The 18,988-nt window shown below is 45.4% G+C and overlaps 1 protein-coding gene across 5 annotated transcripts in view; it reads right to left on the bottom strand.

Annotated features, from left to right (window-relative positions):
- Positions 1-15,634, bottom strand: part of LOC138450042 (calcium-dependent protein kinase 5-like) — a 599,861-nt gene extending 584,227 nt beyond the window's left edge. The window contains exon 1 of one of the 5 annotated variants that reach the window (XM_069604815.1): positions 15,047-15,226. The gene's annotated coding sequence lies outside the window, so the exon portion shown is untranslated. The other 4 variants (XM_069604816.1, XM_069604813.1, XM_069604812.1 and 1 more) reach the window with 4 other exon arrangements.
- Between the last annotated feature and the right edge of the window lie 3,354 nt (positions 15,635-18,988).

The following is an 18,988-nucleotide window of genomic DNA, read 5'->3' on the forward strand; positions in this document are numbered from 1 at the left end:
CATTTCCATATAGTGCAAATGTGGATAGTGCCGTTCTCCAGATAATGTATTGACTGACAATGCCTTACTTACCGTAAAAGCATTTCTTATGGTTGTATCTGCTTAGATTCACATGCTGTGCATAGGTCCGACATCCATTGGTCACTGCGGAGTATTGCATTTTGTTTTTCATAGTCGAAAAGGGGACGTCGACAAGGCGTGTCTGTAACACTATCCCTATAGTGACGTGCGTTGTACCCACAATCCCTCACGCGTCGAGGTCCCTTTGTTTGTATTTTTCTGCCCTGAGGGAGCCTTCTAGACGAGATTGAGTACAGAAAAGAGATATAAAAGGAAGTCTATGTTCCTTCCATCCGAGCGGGGAGGAAGGGTGGGCGCATGTGAATCTAAGCAGATACAACCATCAGAAATGCTTTTACGGTAAGTAATGCATTGTCTTCTGATGTTTGTTAATCTGCTTAGAATCACATGCTGTGCATAGACTAGCGAGCAGTACCCGGAGTTGGCGGTGGGTTATGAGAAGGAACAGTAGAGAAAAGATGTCTTAATACTGCCTGTCCCACCTGGGAGTCAGATCTTGAGTGTGCATCTAAACAGTAGTGTTTTGTAAAGGTGTGCACAGAACTCCAGGTAGCCGCTTTGCAGATGGACTCAAGGGGAACATTTGCAATGAATGCTATGGATGCCCCAGTGCCTCGAGTGGAATGTGCTCTTGGCTTGAAGGGTAGTTCTCTCTTAGCAAGAGTGTAACAGAGAGTGATGCATTGTACAATCCATCTAGATATAGTGGACTTAGAGACTGCATCTCCTTCTCTTCCTGCTGCCACCGAGACAAAGAACTGATTAGTCTTTCTCAGTGATCTGGTTCTTTCCATGTAGAACATGACAGCTCTGCGTACATCTAGTGTATGCAGACTTTTTTCTCCCAAGTTGGAAGGGTTTTGAAAGAACGTTGGTAGTTCTATAGATTGGTTTACATGAAATTTAGAGATGAATTTTGGTGCAAACCTTGGGTGTGTGCGAAGAACCACCTTATCCTTGTGAACTGATACGAAGGGGTCTAATACAGAAAGAGCCTGTAGTTCACTTACTCTCCTAATGGAGGTGATAGCTATTAGGAAAGCAGTCTTAAGAGTGAGGTATTTAAGAGTTGCCTTGTGCATGGGTTCGAAAGGAGTGCCCATGAGTCTAGAAAGTACCACGTTTAAGTCCCATCCGGGAGCTGGGCTAGCTATTGGGGGTGTATTCTCTTTACCCCTTCCATGAAGGCCTTTATAACTGGTATCTTCCACCACGACACTTTAAGTTGGGAAGTGGTGTATGCAGAAAGTGCCGCTAGGTGGACTTTAATGGAATTAAACACTAGACCTGAATCCAGTAAATGGGTCAAGTACAGAATAATGTTAGTGGCAGAGCAGTCAACCGGGTTGATGTTCTTACTTCTACACCAGATGACAAATCGTTTCCACTTGCTAGAATAGCAGTGGCGAGTATTAGGTTTTCTGGCTTCCCTGAGGATGTCCATACATCTCTGAGGGAGATGTAAATGTCCAAATTCTATGATCTCAGGAGCCAGGCTGCTAAGTTCATGGTCTGAGGGCATGGATGCAGTGTCCTGCCCTTGTCTTGTGACAGCATGTTGTACGGGCAAGGAAGTTTCATTGGGGGAGATAGGGACATCCCCATCAAGTGAGCGAACCATGGCTGCCGGGCCCACATTGGGGCCACTAGTATCATGGTCACCTGCTCTTGGTGCATCTTGTGCACCACCTTGTTGAGGAGGGGAGTCGGGGGAAAGGCGTAAACAAATTTCCCTGACCATTGAATCAACAGACCGTTCCCCTTGAACTGGTTCTGGGGGTACCTGGAGGCGTAACTTTGGCATTGTGAGTTCTCCAGGGTTGCGAACAGGTCTATTTCCGGGAAACCCCATTGCGTGAAGACGTTTAAGACGATGTCTTCTTGCAATTGCCATTCGTACTCTTTGGGTAGGGGGAAGTCTCTGCTGAGTTTGTCTGCTAGCAGATTGAGTTCCCCTGGTACATGTTGTGATAGTAGGAACATGTTGTGTTTGAGAGCCCACTTCCATATATTCTGGGACAGCTTGGACAGTCCTGGAGAGTGAGTGCCCCCTTGCTTGTTGAGATAGTACATGGCTGTGGTGCTGCCTGTGAGGACCATCACTGTCTTTCCTTGTAAGTGTTCCTGAAAGGCTTTCAGTGCTTTGGACACTGCTAATAGTTCCAGCAGGTTTATATGTTTGGATGCTAAGCTCGGGGGCCACACTCCGTGAGCAGTCTGATGGGATAGGTGAGCCCCCCATCCTGTAAGGGATGCGTCTGTGGTTAGAGTGGCTTCCACTGCGGGTGTGGCAAAAGTTTTCCCTAATAACAGGTTTTCCTTTGTCCACCACCGTAGCGAGAGAACCAAGGCCTGCGAGACCACCACTAGATCGTCCCATTGTCCGCTGGCCTGACACCACTGGCTGTAGAGCCACTCTTGCATTGGGCGCATGCGCAGGCGCGCGTGAGGTACCAAATAAATACATGACGCCATCATCCCTAGCAAACGCATTGCTTTGCGTACCGTAACCTCTCGACCTGCCACATAATGGGGGATCTGAAACAGCATGTTTTGGACCCTCTCGTTGGAGGGGAAGACGAGGCCGTCCTTTGTTCGAATTAGAGCCCCTAGGAATTGTTTGATTTGGCTGGGGTCTAAGCTGGACTTCTTTTCGTTGATGGAGAAGCCCAGTTGGGACAAAAGGTCTACGGTCCTTTGGGTATTGGAGAAGCATGTTTCGTAAGAATCTCCTGTTATGAGCCAGTCGTCGAGGTACGGGTAAACCGGGATGGATAATCTGCGCAGGTGGGCCGCTGCCACTGCCAGTACTTTCGTGAATACCCTTGGTGCAGATGCTATCCCGAAGGGTAGTACTCTGAACTGGTAGTGTTTGTTCTCTATCTTGAACCTGAGGTATTTTCTGTGCGCTGGCAACATTAAAATATGAAAGTATGCATCTTTCATGTCTAGTGTTGTCATGTAATCCCCCTGTGATAACAGTGGGATTACATCCTGCAAGGTTACCATACGAAACTTTTGGGGTTTGACAAAATTGTTCGCTGGACGCAGATCTAATACAGGGCGCATGGTTAAATCCTTTTTGGGTACAAAGAAGTACACTGAATAAATACCTTCTGTTACCTGCGATAGGGGGACAGCCTCTATAGCTTCTTTTTTCAGTAGCTCTTCTACTTCTTGAAGAAGAATAGTGAGGTGTTCCGGTGTCATGCGCCGGTTCCAGTGGGGGTCTGTATTTTGGGGAACCGTTGAATTCGATGCAGTATCCGTGGGCTATGGTGGATAATACCCAGCGGTCTGACGTTATTCCCTCCCATGCTGAAAGGAACGATGTTAGCCGGCCCCCGACCGGTGATGCATGGGAGGGGACCCTAATCTTTGGGTCATTTGTTGGTATTGGGCGTGGGGCCTTTTGGACTGGAGCCGCGCCCTCTTCCTTTGCCACAACGTTGGCCTCTTTGACTGAACTGGGTGCTTTGGTTAGAGGGCCAGTTGGTAGCAGAGTAAAATTGTTGTTGGCTTTGCTGCTGGCGTTGGCCACGAAAGGAGCGTCTATTGCCATAGCTGCGTCTGTTAGGTGGCCTAGAAATTTGGTCAAGAGTCTTGATGGTATCAAACTCCTTCTTCGCATGTTCTAGGGCCTCATCAACTGCTTTTCCAAACAGATGTGTTTGCTCTATGGGCTTATTTATTAGGGAAGCCTGGGTTTCTGGCTTAAATCCCGAATTGCGCAGCCAGACATGGCGTTTGAGAAGTATTCCCTGAACCAGGGAACGTCCAGCTGTCTCTGCGGCATCCAAGGAGTTCTTTACGATGCCCTGGTTTACAAGAGTTCCCTCTGATATGGTAGCCAACAGGCGTGAACGCAGGGGTTCTGGTGCGTCCTCTGCTTCGCTGCGCAGCTTGCTCCACTGTGCATCTGCGTAGCTAGCTAATAGGGAATTGTTATTCGCAATCCTAGTTGAGAAGGCGGCGGAGGTCGTGATTCTCTTCCCAAGTGCATAGAGCTTCTTGCCCTCTTTGTCAGGTGGTGCCTCACTAGTAGATAGTGGTACCCCCGCTCTCTTTCTTGCGTTAGTAACTACCAGAGAGTCCGGAATAGAATGTCCCCTGATGTACAAAGGGTCAGAAGACGAAGGGCTGAAGAGCTTTTCTATCCGAGGGTTGACCCCGATGACTAAGGCCGGATTGGAAAGGGAAGGAGTTATTCTTCTCCTTATAGAAGCCAGGAGCGGAATGGACTGACTGACCGGGGCTTTTTCTTTAATAACTTTTTCTACAAAGTCTATGTCCGGAAGAGTCTCCCCTGTGTCTATTTCAAAATGCGCTGCTGCCTTGCGCAATAGTGCATTAAGTGAAGGCTGGTCATCTATGGGGGAGGTGTTCCCAATAGGTGAGTCCTTGGGAGGAGAAGGGTGAAAGACATCAGGGTCTGAGTGCACTGATGGGGATTGCCAAGGCTGCACTGATGGGGAGTGCCAGGGCTGTGAGGTAGCTGTATCTTCCTCAAAAGCTCCTGCGCTAGTGTAAGGGTCTTCCTCAAACCTCTCCTCCTCATGTTCTTCCTCTCCACCTAAACACTCCTCATCTTCCTGGAGGTATTGCTCCTCTTCAGTGAGGTCATATGCATCTGTAGAAGGGGGAAACAGCCTAGGAATCTTGACCCTAGGGTCATCCTGGGTCCATTCTCTTGGTCTTTTGGGTGTGGGTGGGTTTTGGCTGCCCAAAAACCTCTCTATCTTTTCCATACAAGAATGGAGTCTTTCCATGGTCTCATGGGGAACCCCTGAATAGTCTAGAGGGGGGAAATCAGTGTTATCACCTTCAAAACGCTTCGAACGCTCCCACAACGTCGACGAAAGGTTTCCGTCGCCCTCAGAAAAGCCCTCCGGTAGTTCAGAAGTGCCTTTAGATGAATGGGGCAGTTCCTGGCTACTCTTGTGCTTTTTCGGCGTTTCTATTTCCTTGGGTGCGGTATTCGACGTCTGTTTCATCGTCCGCTTACGTTTATCCTCGGAAACAATTCTCGCCAGACTCTCGACGACGAGTTCGTCAGTCGAGGGTTCTGGAGTCGGCGTTGCCTGCGCTGCGCGTTGTTTTTCGACGGCCGCTCTATGGAGCGTTACGTCGGATGTTTTTGAGGTAGCGCCCGGGTTAGATGAAAGCCCAATCGCTGGTCGCGGCTGCGTTTGCGGGTGGGGCTTGAGACCCTTGCGGTCTGAGGTCGACGCCGGAGTGCCCTGCGTCCCCTTCGGCGCTGGTGGATCCTTCGTCCTCGACGAAGAAGAGCCGTGGGTTGTGTGCTTAGGCCTATGGGGTCTGTGTGCGTCCTTGTCGCCGGGGTGTTCATCCCCATAAGCAGGGCGTGACCGAGCCCGTCGGGGCCGGGGACGGACGTCGAGGAGCGTGAGCGCTCCTTCTGGGGGTTAATGACTTCCGTAACGGACGTCGAGTTATCACCCTCCTCGTCACTTTCTGTAACAGCGGCAGCGGGTGAGGAAACTGACTTCGACATAGCGTAGTCCGCCCACCTCTTAACTTTCCGTTCTTTAAGTGTTCTTGGTTTCAAGAGCTTACAGGCCGCACAGCTGTCCTCTTTATGATCGAGGGGCAAGCAACGATTACAGAGCTTGTGTTTGTCCTTCCAAGTGTATTTGCCCCTACAGCGTGGGCAAAACTTAAAAGGTGTCCTCTCCATAGCTGAGGCAATAAAAACTGGTGATAACAACCCCAAGGGAAAGATAGGGGAGAAAGAAAGACATTCTCGACGAGAAGATAAAAGTTCGAACCCCCACTCTCCCTACTGTATGTTGGCCGGCGAGGCCTGGCCACGTGTTCGGCAGCGCCGAGGGATCTCCTCCGTCTCTTCCCCTCCGTCGAAAACTTGCACGGCGGAGAAACAGCTTCACAGCTAACGTCGAGGGGAGGGATCTTTACAATAAGTATATATTAAGGACCGAGGTCCGTAGTAATTGTTTTGCAATGTCTCTCTAGGAGCTCCGCGTAAGGCGACCATAAGCTGGACGGAAAAAAACAATCTGAGGGACCTCGCCGCGTGAGGGATTGTGGGTACAACGCACGTCACTATAGGGATAGTATTACAGACACGCCTTGTCGACGTCCCCTTTTCGACTACGAAAAACAAAATGCAATACTCCGCAGTGACCACTGGATGTCGGACCTATGCACAGCATGTGATTCTAAGCAGATTAACAAACATCAGAAAAGGATATATACAACTAAGGTTTTCAAAAATAAGAGTGGTGTCCACCTCGTTGTTTTCAGGCAGCACTCTGCTGCCATTTGCATAGACTCATGTCCCTGTGAGAGTTGAAAAGCGGGGGCCTGGATTTGATTAGTAGAGAAAAAGGGGAAATGCAAGATACGGTCGCCATTGAATTGGTGTGTGAAAGTTGGAAATACACGATTTTGCATGCAGGTGTGTTTCTAGGTTGTTTTTTATCAAAAGCACCTGTTGGTACGAATTGCGTAACAGAAGTTGGTGGAAGAGGTGTGGTTGTAGCATTTTTAGTGTATGAGGGGTGTGTGTCTGATTACTGTTTGTGGGTGGTTCAGTTGGTACGTATTGAGGGGAGCAAGCAGATGAGGTTCTTCTGGGTATTAGCTTACCGAGAGCAGACAAGCAGATGTCATAGTAGTGCTGCACCTTGGAGCAAAATCACTGTGGGGATAGCCACAGAGCTCTCTGCAGTGGATGCAAATACCCCTGCAGGAAGCACCTTAGGCAAAATAACAGTAGAACAAGATAGTGGCTGAACATTTAAGATAAAAAGCAACAGGGGGGACTCCCAGCAGCATATCCTGGTAGAAGTGAAATATCGGTAGGGAATTACAGTGATGCGCTAAAATGTTTTGTAGGCAAGAGAATTGCCTGTGGCAGGACTCTTGACTGCCACAGGAATCTGCCAGCATGGTTACTGTTTCTCGCCACCCTTGACCCAGGCCCTATTGCAATGGGATCTCCACCTGCCACCCAGATTCTAATTAAGGTTGAGAGGGGGGCAGGGAACACTTTTCGTGGTCATGGAAGATGCTTACCGCTTGTCAAACATTTATCTCCCCCTCTTCCACCATCCAGGGTTTGTGGGTTCCCCCTGCTATTCCCACATTTGCCTGCTGGTGACAGGGAAAAGTTCCCCCCGGGATTAAGCCACCTCAATGGTACTCATTTTATCAGCCCCGTAAAGAAATAATTATATGCCGGTTCACCCAAGATACAAACATGGAATGCTGCAGCGCTTCTGGATACATTCAACCACTTCATCAAAGAACTAGCGGATGCTTATGTGCCTTTAATTTTAGTAGCGCCAAAAAAGTGTACACACCCAAACTCTCTGCCAACTAACGATCAATAAGATCGCTTGAAATACGGTGCAAGGCATAAAATAAGCGGTGTCGCATAGCAATTTGCTATGCAATTCTGTAGGTTTGCTAATCAAATGGACACTTGTGTAGCTAAATTAGCTATTTAAGTTGAGTTCTTCAATGAACGCATAGCTCGTCCAGCATTCCTCATGCCCATGTTGCTCTCTTCACCCTATTTTCTCCATTCACCTCAAGTGCTAATGGAGAGAAAGTGCAGCAGTAATCATCTCATCCACTCTTAAGTGCCAAAGGCATGTGTGGGAGTGCTAGGCAAGAATTCCTTCTTTTTCAAATAATTGCAAACCAGAAGTAATAGAGATGATACTTTTATTAAGCTTTCTATACACTGTCTGGCAAAGACGAGTATGTGTCAACCTTATATTTATATAAAAATAGTCATGCAATTCCATTCCTAAAATGTAAGTTGTTACATAATGCATAATTACAGTATTGATACTGGAACATATTGCATCATCTCCATGCGTTACAGTAAAGTTTAGGTTAGTGTATCTAAATTTCATAGTGTCCACTGTATTTCATTTTGTTGGGAAATATAGTCATCCTGACACGTGACCACTTTTGAAAATGTACATGATCAAATGCTTTTGATGGCAAACCTAGTTATGTAAGCTGCACGTTGCCACAAACTACAAGATTCCTCCAAGTTTGCCCAGTTCAATGGCTGCTAGACAATCCACTCTGTTTAGTCTTTTTCTACCTCTTACATAATGAATACACAAAGCGAACTAGATGCTTACACAAAGTAGTGATCAATAGTGCCATCCAGTCTGCACATCTACAATCTACTGCAATACTGAACACTGTTGGCCTCCAGAGTGCACTTTGTTTTATGATTGAATTACATATTACCACCTGCAGGAGACAGCTGGCCAAACTGTTTTCAGAGCCTTTTTATCATATCTATTTATTTGTGTCCATTCAAGCAGCTAACCTTTTACATTTTGCAGACACTCATCTATGGCTCGCAAAGTCTTTTCGTCCACTTGCACTGTCAAGTAGATTTTTATAAAGTGTGAGTAGCATTTGCAAGAGATGTTTGAAACTTTTATTTAACATTTATTTTGCATAAAAAATGTCAAATAAATGTTTCACTGTGCATGGCTGGCCGTTGGGTGGCAGCAGTGTGCCAAACTTAAAGTGGGTTTGTAGGGACATGCACCATTTTAAAGAAATTACATTTTAAATGTTTAGGTTGAATAGGTAAACTAGGTTACCTGACCTGCAGGCCTAGTTGAAGTTAAGAATTTGCAAGGCCTGGCTCCTCTCACTAATGTCTTATTTCAGCAGTGTGCAATCCTGCTGGATTGTTGCTCATTTCATGTCTTGGGTACAAATAACCGCTGGTGACATTAACAATATTAGTACAAAATTGCTAATCAAATGAGCGTGTTTGCTAATCAAAATTAATTTAATTAGCAAACTCTGTTAATCAATTTTTGAAAACTAATTTATGCCTTGTGGTGGTGCAAGTAACACATTCAAGAGGATCTATCATCCCACGAGTCGCTGAGCACCCAATACAGACACATGATCTTCGAGTGAGGCCAAGTTGATGGACTACATCTCCACCATGGAGGCAGCCTCTAACAGGAACAAAGCCTTATACAAAGTAGTTATGCACTGTGCCATGCCCACACCTTTCCCCGAGTTGCTGGCTTCACAAGAGAAATGAGACTCAATCAATGTCTTCTTCAATAACAGAACTGATAAGATTAGAGGTTTCATTGAAGCTTCAAAACCAGAGACATCCCTGTTATCAATCCCACCCAATGGGCACTGCCCTCATGGACCAACTATACCCCCCTTTCTGCTAAGGATCTCTCAGACACACTTGCTTCCCGCAAACATGGGCAATTTCCTCACCGAAGATGCATTCCTAATGCATTGAAGACCGCTCTCATACGACCACATCTCAAAAAACCTTTGCTTCACCCAGAGGACCTAGCCAATCATGGCCTACTCTTCACCGTGAAGTTTTTTTGAGAAAGTAATTGTGAGACAACTACTTGCTAAAATCAACCAGCTTGGCCTCCTCCGAGATTACCAGTCTGGCTTTTGTCCCACAGGCAGCACTCAGACTACAACGCTCCAAGTGATGGACAATGAGCTGCAAATCACTGACACAGGGGACACAGGCCTCCTAGTCCTCTTCGACCTCTTGGCTGCCTTTGACACTGTCGACCGCCTAACTCTCCTCTCTCCTCATCGACAAGATAGTCATCTTCAGGGACATCCTAATACATGGTTTGCATTCTACCTCTCTGGCAGACACCAGGCCGTACATGTGGTCTCAGTCAGATCTAACTGGCTTACAGTCACATGTGGTGTCCCCCACAGGTTTCATTGTTGCCCCAATTGTCTTCAATCTATACATGGTACCCTTGGGAACTCTCTTAAACCGTGACTGAAATCCAACTGTCAGCTAAATGGTCCCATATTCCTTCCAGCTTTCCCATCTATAAAACCTGGCCGTTTGTGGCCGTTCCGGGATTAAGGAGAGTAAGTAGAGGGGCTTTGCATGCTTTGTTTTATTGGGTATGGTTTCAACATATCTTGGCTCACCATGACACTGTGGAAGGCTCAAAGTCTGACCACAGCTAAGCTATAGACAGGCTTTGTGTCCTTAAGCACTTTGCGCACAAGCTTACAGTTTGCCCTTGCCCTTTTCAACCCAGACCGTAAAGCCTTCGATGAAAGAATCGTAAGACCGGGAGTCGCAGCTGGCGATTGGTGTGGCAGATGTCAATGGTACACAGGGCCCTCCCGCCCTCCCAGGCAGGGGAAAAGAGCTTGCTGCCGTGGTACCTTCCTTGACTCCAGAGAAAGAAAAGCCAACGAGTTCAGCACAGCCAGTGAGTCCGAGGAAACTGATAGTCGACCGGACTGTGTAAAGCTCAAGGTTGCAGTGGCAACATTTATGTAAAGGAAAGAAGATAATGGACAAAGGTCTTTTTGTGAACAAGCAAGGCAGCAGGGTTAGAGTGGTCTGGAGCCACGTGGGTGCACATTCGAAAGACTAACAAATGCTCTACTCCTGAACACAGAGGATATGTGAAATTGAGAAAACTGCAAGACACAAACCAAGAGGCCTAGGTGGGGCCGGCATTCTATGTCAAAGCAGTCATACAAGGGTCAAGTCAAACCCCTTCTACAGTCAAAAGCCTTTGACACACTGTGAATTGAAAAGCTAAAGTGAACTGCATTGTGGTGACAAATGTGAACCCGACTGGGGGATGTCCACAGTGTGACAATGGTCTGAGACCGATTGAAGGAGGCCGACTTTGTGAAAGGGATCGGAGCTCAGCTGAGAGGGATCCTCGGGTGAAGAAGAATCGCCCGACCTGAAGATTTATAGAAGGAGCTGTTTGTTGTTTGTGATACATCAGGCCCTCTGAAGCAAGAGACTTTGCATAAAAGAGACTTGGACACAGAAGGCCCTGATATCGGAAAAGGAACTATGAGTTTGGGCCAGAGAAGCACAGAATTCTGCGGTGCTCGAGAGTCCCGCCTTGACCCGTGCTTCACACGTGGGGAAGGGAGACCCTGACCATACCATCCTGACATATCATTTTTGTACACTTCTTTCTTTTCTTGTGAACATTATCCCACACTCTTGTGTAGTATAGCGGTAAGGATTTTATTTTAGTATAGCCCCCTTTTATTTGACTAGGATCCACTAGGAATGTATTCTTATTATTTGATGGTCGTAGTTTGCTCCAATCTTAGATTTAGGTTTAAATTAAGCATCTATCTCACCAATTTTTACAGTTTAACAAACACCCTTGAACTGTGATCACTTGTGTCTGCCTTTACTGTTGCAACCATGAGTTCCTTATGTGTGGTGTCAGAAGTGGGATATGATTCAATTGATACTAGTTGGAGAGCCACTTATATGACGGAAGACCGAATGGAGATGTCCATGCTTGACCCACAGTGTTAGAGAAATTGCGAATGAATAACTCTCCCCAAGTCGATTCAGAAATCTTGGAGTCAAGAGGCAAACCTGATCAAGCCCCTTTTTCCATCAATGGGGCGAAGTCTGGAAAACATGACGCAACCCTTCGAGCCCTTTGAACAGAGAATGGGAGTCCAATTTCTTCCCAGACCTCTCAAGCCATTTCATCTATCCGAAAGAATGTTGAGGACAACACCTATTATCTTTTCTACCATCAGGATTATTTGCTACAGGGAAGGGACAAGGGTTTTATCTATTTGCAAATAAAAGAAAAATATCCCTTGGGTTGGTCCTTTTATATTTTGCGCTGAAAGGAAGGTAAAGTAAACATGTTCATCTCCTATGCAAGCCCTATAAAACCGGGAAAGGGTTGAAAATCCTAGCAGTAACAATCTGTCAGACTCTAGTGCTTTCGCCCTCCCTTCCTTCTCACCTTGATTTTCTGGCGAGCTGTCCAGTGATTCTGTCTTGTTTCTCCTCCATTCCTTCTTCTTTTGTTCTCCTTTCTTCTCCTTCTTCTTGTCGTGCAAGTAAGGGCGCTCTCCTCTGTAGGCCACGCTGCTGGAATTTAGAACTCTCCAGGCAGCCAGGATTCCCCTGGAGCGCGTCCCCCAATAAGAAGGGAAAAAGCCTCCTGGCTAAAAAAAACCTGCAAGCATCCAGGTGTTAGACCGAGGATAGTCTGGCTCACAATTTGAGGCAAAATGTCTTCAAGAACTGCTGGATGTTCTTTTCTTGAAAGTACTTCATCCGTGCACTCCTCCCCAGGGGGCTGTATGGGCTGTCTGGGAACATCAAGCGCTGGTACAATACGTGCAGATTCCAGTGAGGCAGAATATGAGAAGGATTTGCTATGATGGAATATAGGCAGCCACTGGGGTGACTCCTCCGAAAGAGAGAGAGCAAGTAAGTTGAAGACTCGTAGAACCGGTGATGAACCAGGAAGAAGGAAAGCTAAGAACAAGGAAAGTGAAAGAGAGAACTCCCTGGCAAGACCGGGGAAGGCAGTCTCTGCCACAGAACCGTAACAGGAGATAGAGACGTGAAGCCAGACCCACTGGGAATCCAGCCGCACAACAGGTAATCGAGAAAACAAACAAGGTGAGAGACGCCCAGAAGAATACAAGGAGGAAACAGAACAGAAGCAAGAAGGGAGCGTTGGCTCCAAGATAGAAAACACACTAGCGTCTAACGGAACAAAGTCGTGGGTTGCAACGCACCGATTGATATCTTAGTAGCACATGCACTGCCACGGTTGGTGAGGACGGACAATGGTCCACCGTACCAGGGAATGGTGCTCCAATGCCTCCCCGCACATACAAACGGAGCGGGGTGCTTTGTCATTAGCGCTCTAGCCTCTGTGTGCATGTGCAGAAACCTGGAAATGCCCTTTGCTTCCTGGTTCCTGTTTGTGCTACACAGGAACTGTGGCCCTGGGAGAAAAATGTCAGGTCTGGAGCAGAAGCTAAGTTAATTTAAATATATATATGTATGCGTGTGTAGTGTGTAATGAGTGAGTGTATGATGATGTGTGCGCCTGTGAATGAACAACATATTGAACAACCCCACTACCCACCAGCCAAAATCAGCTCCCTGTGCGAGGCACTGAGGGGCACACAGGGCAGGCACAGTATTTCTTTACTAGGAATCTATGATAGATGCCTACTACAAAATACCATGCCTACCCCTTGGGCCCCCCAGTGCCTCGCATGCACACAATCCCAACCCATGTCTGTAGTATGCCATTTTGTATTGGGCATCTTTGATAAAGCAAGCATGATACGTGTTGTTACATGGCTAGATTGGCATTTTGATGCAGCCAGTTTGGACATGTTTTCATACTGTGGTATGGCATTTTTCAATGGTAAAGCCAACTGGAGTATGTTCTTAGGTAAGGATATCACCATATATTAGCAGTACAGGTGTGGACTTGTTTTCTTATAGTATCATTACTGGCATTATGCCCAAGGCAAGTATATGAGTGAGTATATGAGTATGTTCTCATATTGAAATAATGGTATACATATTGGTGCAGCCTGCATGGAAATATAAGGGTACAGCCACCATGAAAATGTATATATTCTGGCATATATTGTGGGAAAAAGCATCATGAAAATGTGCTGGTGAAATGTACATGTGCACTATTAGTGACTTACATCTATTGGATTTTTTTGTGAGTTACCCTACAAAACCAATTGCAAACTTTTGAGCTGTTTACCCACTTTTCTATATTTTTAAAGTGTGCTGTAAAAAGCACAATTTTAAAGCCATTATTTTAAACATTTTCTCGGGAGAGGGAAATCCCCCCAACCCCTCTTCATTGATTAGGGCTCACTCTCTATGCTCGGTCACTCTGGCATATTTGGGGGAAATATTTACAACCCTCCAATCAAAATATTCCCCATCCGCCTCTGGGATGTATAATCAGAAACTGGAACTGTACATTCCATTGGGGGAAAAGTAAGATTCCTGCCACTATTGCTAATGAACCCAGGGAGGAGTTGCTGCCTTTTGCCCTATACTTGGCACCTGTATGTGGTAGTTCATCCGTTAAACAGACTGCCCTTGACTATAATCCGACACTGAGTAAGAGTGAGAGTTATTCTGTGAAACGGACTCTTTTTGACTGGCTTAAAGCTGAGCTGTAAGCAATGTCTCTTCTGTTACATATCACCTCTAACTACACGGCCCTCATTCCGAGGTTGGTGCTAGTCATGGCGCTATTAGCGCCATGACTAGCACCAATAACGGTACCGCCACCGACTTGGTGGTATGGGGACCGGTAAGTCCCCATTTGCAAAGCCATTCCCCATTCGAGCCCCCATAGGGCTCAATGATTAGGGGGAAGGCGTCAATAACGTACCGCAAATTGCAGTACCGTTATTGACCCCGGTATCCCTTTGCGGGTCCCGTACATAATGCCTGGTAAACTAAACGTTAAGGGAGGGACCCGCAAAGGGACCTCAGAATAGAGTGCAAAGGGATTGCTGGCACCGGTGTCATTACCGGTGCCTGGTATCCCTTTACGCCCAGGTCATAATGACCTCCACTGGGAGTGATGTCTGCTTGAGGTAAAATAATGCAGTCTATTGCTGAGTGCACAGGGTATTTTTGCAACTGTTAAACATGAGTTCATGTTTTAGGATGTATAGTAACTTGAAGCAAAACTTTACTGTCTTAAACCTACTCTGAACATGCTTAATGTCACATTTGTTTGTAACCAACTTGGGAAAATATAGGTATTGTCCTGTTGACCCTCATTTGATGTGTCAACCCTCCCACCAGCCCCCCTCTTCTATGTGTACCCCCTGGTCCCCCCCTTCCCTAATACTGATAGTGACGCCACTGCCAACACACAACGGACATCTGGACCACAGAGATCAAATAATTTTTGAACCAAGTCTGACCTTTAAACGGAGCTTCAGGCAAGCATGAAGTTGATTTACCTGCGCGTTCAAAGTAGTCGATAACTGTGTTGCCATTTACCGGGAAAATGAGCGCCTAGACTGATGGTCAACAAGAGGGGCGGCGTGGAGAGTCGACACTGGTAGAGGTACAACCCAACTTGAATGCAGCGGAAGAGTCATCCTGAACGGTACATACCTTACTTAATCCAGCATGAATATGTTCAGAAAGCAAGGGAAAAAGTGGTCAAAAACCTCCCGACAGCATTCGATGTTAGTATGTTTGCTGATCCTTCGCTTTAGAAAACGCGTTTTTTTCCACTGTGTCAAATTACCAAATCTTGTTTCACTTTCATTTCGTGCACACAAACTATCAACAATTTTAAAGCGACAGTTTGTTAGTACAGCCCCCGTGGTTCTTTATCCCGATTAACTGTCCTTGCATTACTGGATACATTTTAAGTCTCCATTCTTGTGCGTTTCTGGCTGCTATGCATACTCTATCGTTGAATAACATCAAAGCTATTTGCGTACCTCGTAATCACAGTACAGCAGGGAGAAGTGACTCAAATAACTTTCGTAAAACCCAATACCTTTCGTTTTTCAAACTATAGAAGAAGCTGCACTTACAACGGTCACTTCTCGCACTGCCCTTGTCACCAAAAGAGGATGAGGAATTCGATGGAAAACAGATAACTCCCCCATGCAGCGTTTTTCGACAGTGGTTCTTGCGTTATGTCATGCAGCGGGATGCTGTTTAACGTGTCACATGCCTCTCTCAGCTCCTACTGATAGTGTGACGCTGTGTGAACAGATTGGGTGGCGGTCTGAGCAAAGAGTGTTTCCGCAGTGACGCTCACTAGTACTTGCAGTATGGAAAGGCAGTAGCCAAGCTAGACGAGTGGTACGTCCTGTTATTCTTTAAGAGCATAAATGAACGGCACGTGCGTATTGAAATAAAATAAATGCTGCATTGATGTGTTGGCTTACAAATTTACATTTCAAAGTATTACATTCTTTTGTTCACATCTTATGCTAGAGATGTTTTCAAACCGAAAACATTGCATATAAGAGAACTGTATTTTTATATGTTTTCATTGTGTGCTATGTTTGATACAAAGTTTTCACACATTGAAACAGGGACAATCATACATAACCAAAATCTACATTAACCCTAAAAAAAAACAGAATCATACAAAGTACGAAATGATACATCAAAGAAGAAAAGAAATATTCATCTGGCATACACACTTCTTAAAATGTATCATAATGCAATGAATATAGATTATGGCTGCAATTATAAGAACAAGCTGTGTTCCTCCTACAATAATCAGGGAAAAATTGAGTATACACATCTTTCATCATGGACAAAACTATTGGCGTTGCAAATTATTTAGAGTCTGACACTAAATAAATGTTTTAAGGATCCAACCAAATTCTTACTGAAATAAAATCTGCAGTGCCAACAGTAATGTGCGACCTTGCCTCTCACGCCTGCGATTTCATAAATCAGGCATAGGTTAAACTTTATCCTCAGAAACGATTTTTGCAGAGCAGAGCTCTAAAGTTTGGATGAATAGGGTGGAACCACAGATCTTTTATTTTCTTCCACCAGATCCAAATGATAGAATAGGCGATAGTGCCCTACACTGTCTCAGATTCCACACGAATCATACTCCAATAGGGTCTTCTTAACCACCAAAGGATTTACAAGCAAAGATTCTCCTTTCAGGTTAAGTTAATTTAAAAGATCGTCACAAGTGCCGATCCATTCCAAGAGGAACTTACACGATTCTACCTACATGATTGTATTCAGTAATCCTAATAGGGAGTGTGCGAGTGGATCCGATATGTTTTTGAACAAGGCAAACTAGTTCCAATTTACTAATCCTTCAAGGGATGTTAGTCCCAATTCCTATTTTACATTAGGACCCGCCATTCCATCAGGGAGGGCCAAGACCCTTCTCCACATCAACCTTTCCACACTCTTCCATGCCAGGCCTTGTTGAAGCTGAACGGCGAGAAAACAGAGCTACTGGTAGTCGGTGCCCCTTGGACAGCCTGTGTCTGGACACCTGAGTGCTGGCCATCTTCATTATGCCCTTTTCCTAAACCTGAGCCTTAGTCAAGGACCTTGGAGTTAAAATCTCGGCTACCGTTTCCATATATGCACAAGTGAGTTTGGTCGATCAATGAGGTCATTTTAAGCTTAAAATTGTATGGAGGATTCTTCCGTTCTTGCCCCTCCACCTGCGTGCACCTGCGGTGTCTGCTTCTATCTTTGTAACCTTGGACTATTGTAATGCTCTTTTTTGTCACAGCCAGCTTACATTCTCCATTGTCTTCAACTACTACAAAACACTGCGACGAGAGCCGCTATGGGTATTTCTGTTCGGGACCATATCACTCCCATTTTATGTAGCCTTCTTTGGCTTCCTGTTGTTCGCTGCATTGAATTCAAGTCTCTCTTCATTGTGCACCAGACTTTTTATGGTCATGGTGGCGAGTTTTTGGAGAAGTTCTGTCATTACACACCCACCAAAGTGATTCGCTCTGCCTCTGATCTTTTGATTCATGTCCCTAGGTATCATCAGACCAGGATGGCTGCCGTGCTTTTTCTGTTGCTGCAGCGGGACATTGGAATAAGCTCCCCCACCCCCTACATGCCACAGACAATCATTTGCTTTTCCGCTGCCACCTTAAAACTCTTTGTTATGAGGTTGTTTTGCTAGTCTCACCATCACCCCGTTCCCAGCGCCATGATGACCTTGTGTGAAAGTGAGCTTTATAAATGTAATTAACATAACATTTATGCTGAAGGATTCTGCTCCATAGATTAGATGTTACGATGTAGTTTAAGTTCCATCTGTATGCCCTATTCTGGAACCCAAGGGGAGTGCCAGGGTAGACAGTAGAAGAGCATGCAACGCAGTTGCTCACCAAGCGGCTTGCTGGGGTCCTTATTAAAAGACATTCATCCCCACTTACCTTGCGTGTCGCATCCCTCTTGGTAGTCTCAACAAAGACCAGGGACAATTTTCACTCTATAAAATTCCAAAGCTGGGAGCAGCGAGAACCAGTCAAACTTGATCTTTTGCTTGATCATTTGCATTTCTGCTGCAAATATATTTCGTTTGGTACGCAAACATTCAAGTGAGTGACCAATGCTACCGTCCCCCCATATTCGAAACTCTAGATAATTAAACTCCTCCACCAATTGAAGATTAGAAGACCCAAATCTCCCGCTGAATTCTTGCTTTTTTAATTTCCCTGCAGGAATCATGATCTTCATTTTTTGTTTTAAACACTTTAAACACTAGGTCATTTACCTGCCTATAAAATTCTAAGGCATCTATAGACTGCAAACCAATTGCTGTTAGGTCCATAAGGACCAAATCGTCTGCATAAGGTAACCGTTGGAGTTTCAGGGTACCTAACCTAGGTAGTAAATAATTAACCTTACCTAGGTATTCATTCAAGTCTGATATATAGAGGTAGAAAAGTGGCAGGGCCAGGACACACCCTTGTCTTAGACATTCATAGGTCTTCACACTTTCTGACAGGAAACCTCACTCAACTAACCTTTTTTGCAGCAAGGTGTTAGAATACAGGCTAATCAGTATTTCCAAAATGGCGACAGGTAAACCCCAAATAGATATTTTTTGCCACAAACGTGCTCTACTAATACTATCAAAAGTGGAAGACAGATCAATAAACACAACATATAAAGGAATATTCTTATTCATAGCTTGAACTTGTAAGATAAGTACCATGAGATCATACTGATTTCCACCCACAACCCTCAACTAAATGTGCTGCAAACGCATGGTAGAAAGAATCTTCGGACTAACATCCACCAAAGTAATAGGTCTTTAATTTGCAGGCTGGGTTCGATCTACAATTTTAAACACTGGATTGTCAAGACACTGGAATTTCCCTACACGCAATAATTTTATTAAACTTTCTGGCTACCAAGTTCACCCATAATTCAGGGTTCCCTTTTAGAGTGTCATTCGGGAGCCTGTCAGGCTCTGCCGCTCTGGACATTTTTGCCTTATTTTTCACAGAAATTATCTGTTCAAATGCAAAGCTTATCTGCCACTTTAAAGGTTTACCTATGTTTGTAATATAAGGCTTTTTA

Source organism: Ambystoma mexicanum, chromosome 1p, assembly GCF_040938575.1.
Source record: "Ambystoma mexicanum isolate Mex_15411 chromosome 1p, UKY_AmexF1_1, whole genome shotgun sequence".
Classification (NCBI taxonomy): Eukaryota; Metazoa; Chordata; class Amphibia; order Caudata; family Ambystomatidae; genus Ambystoma; species Ambystoma mexicanum.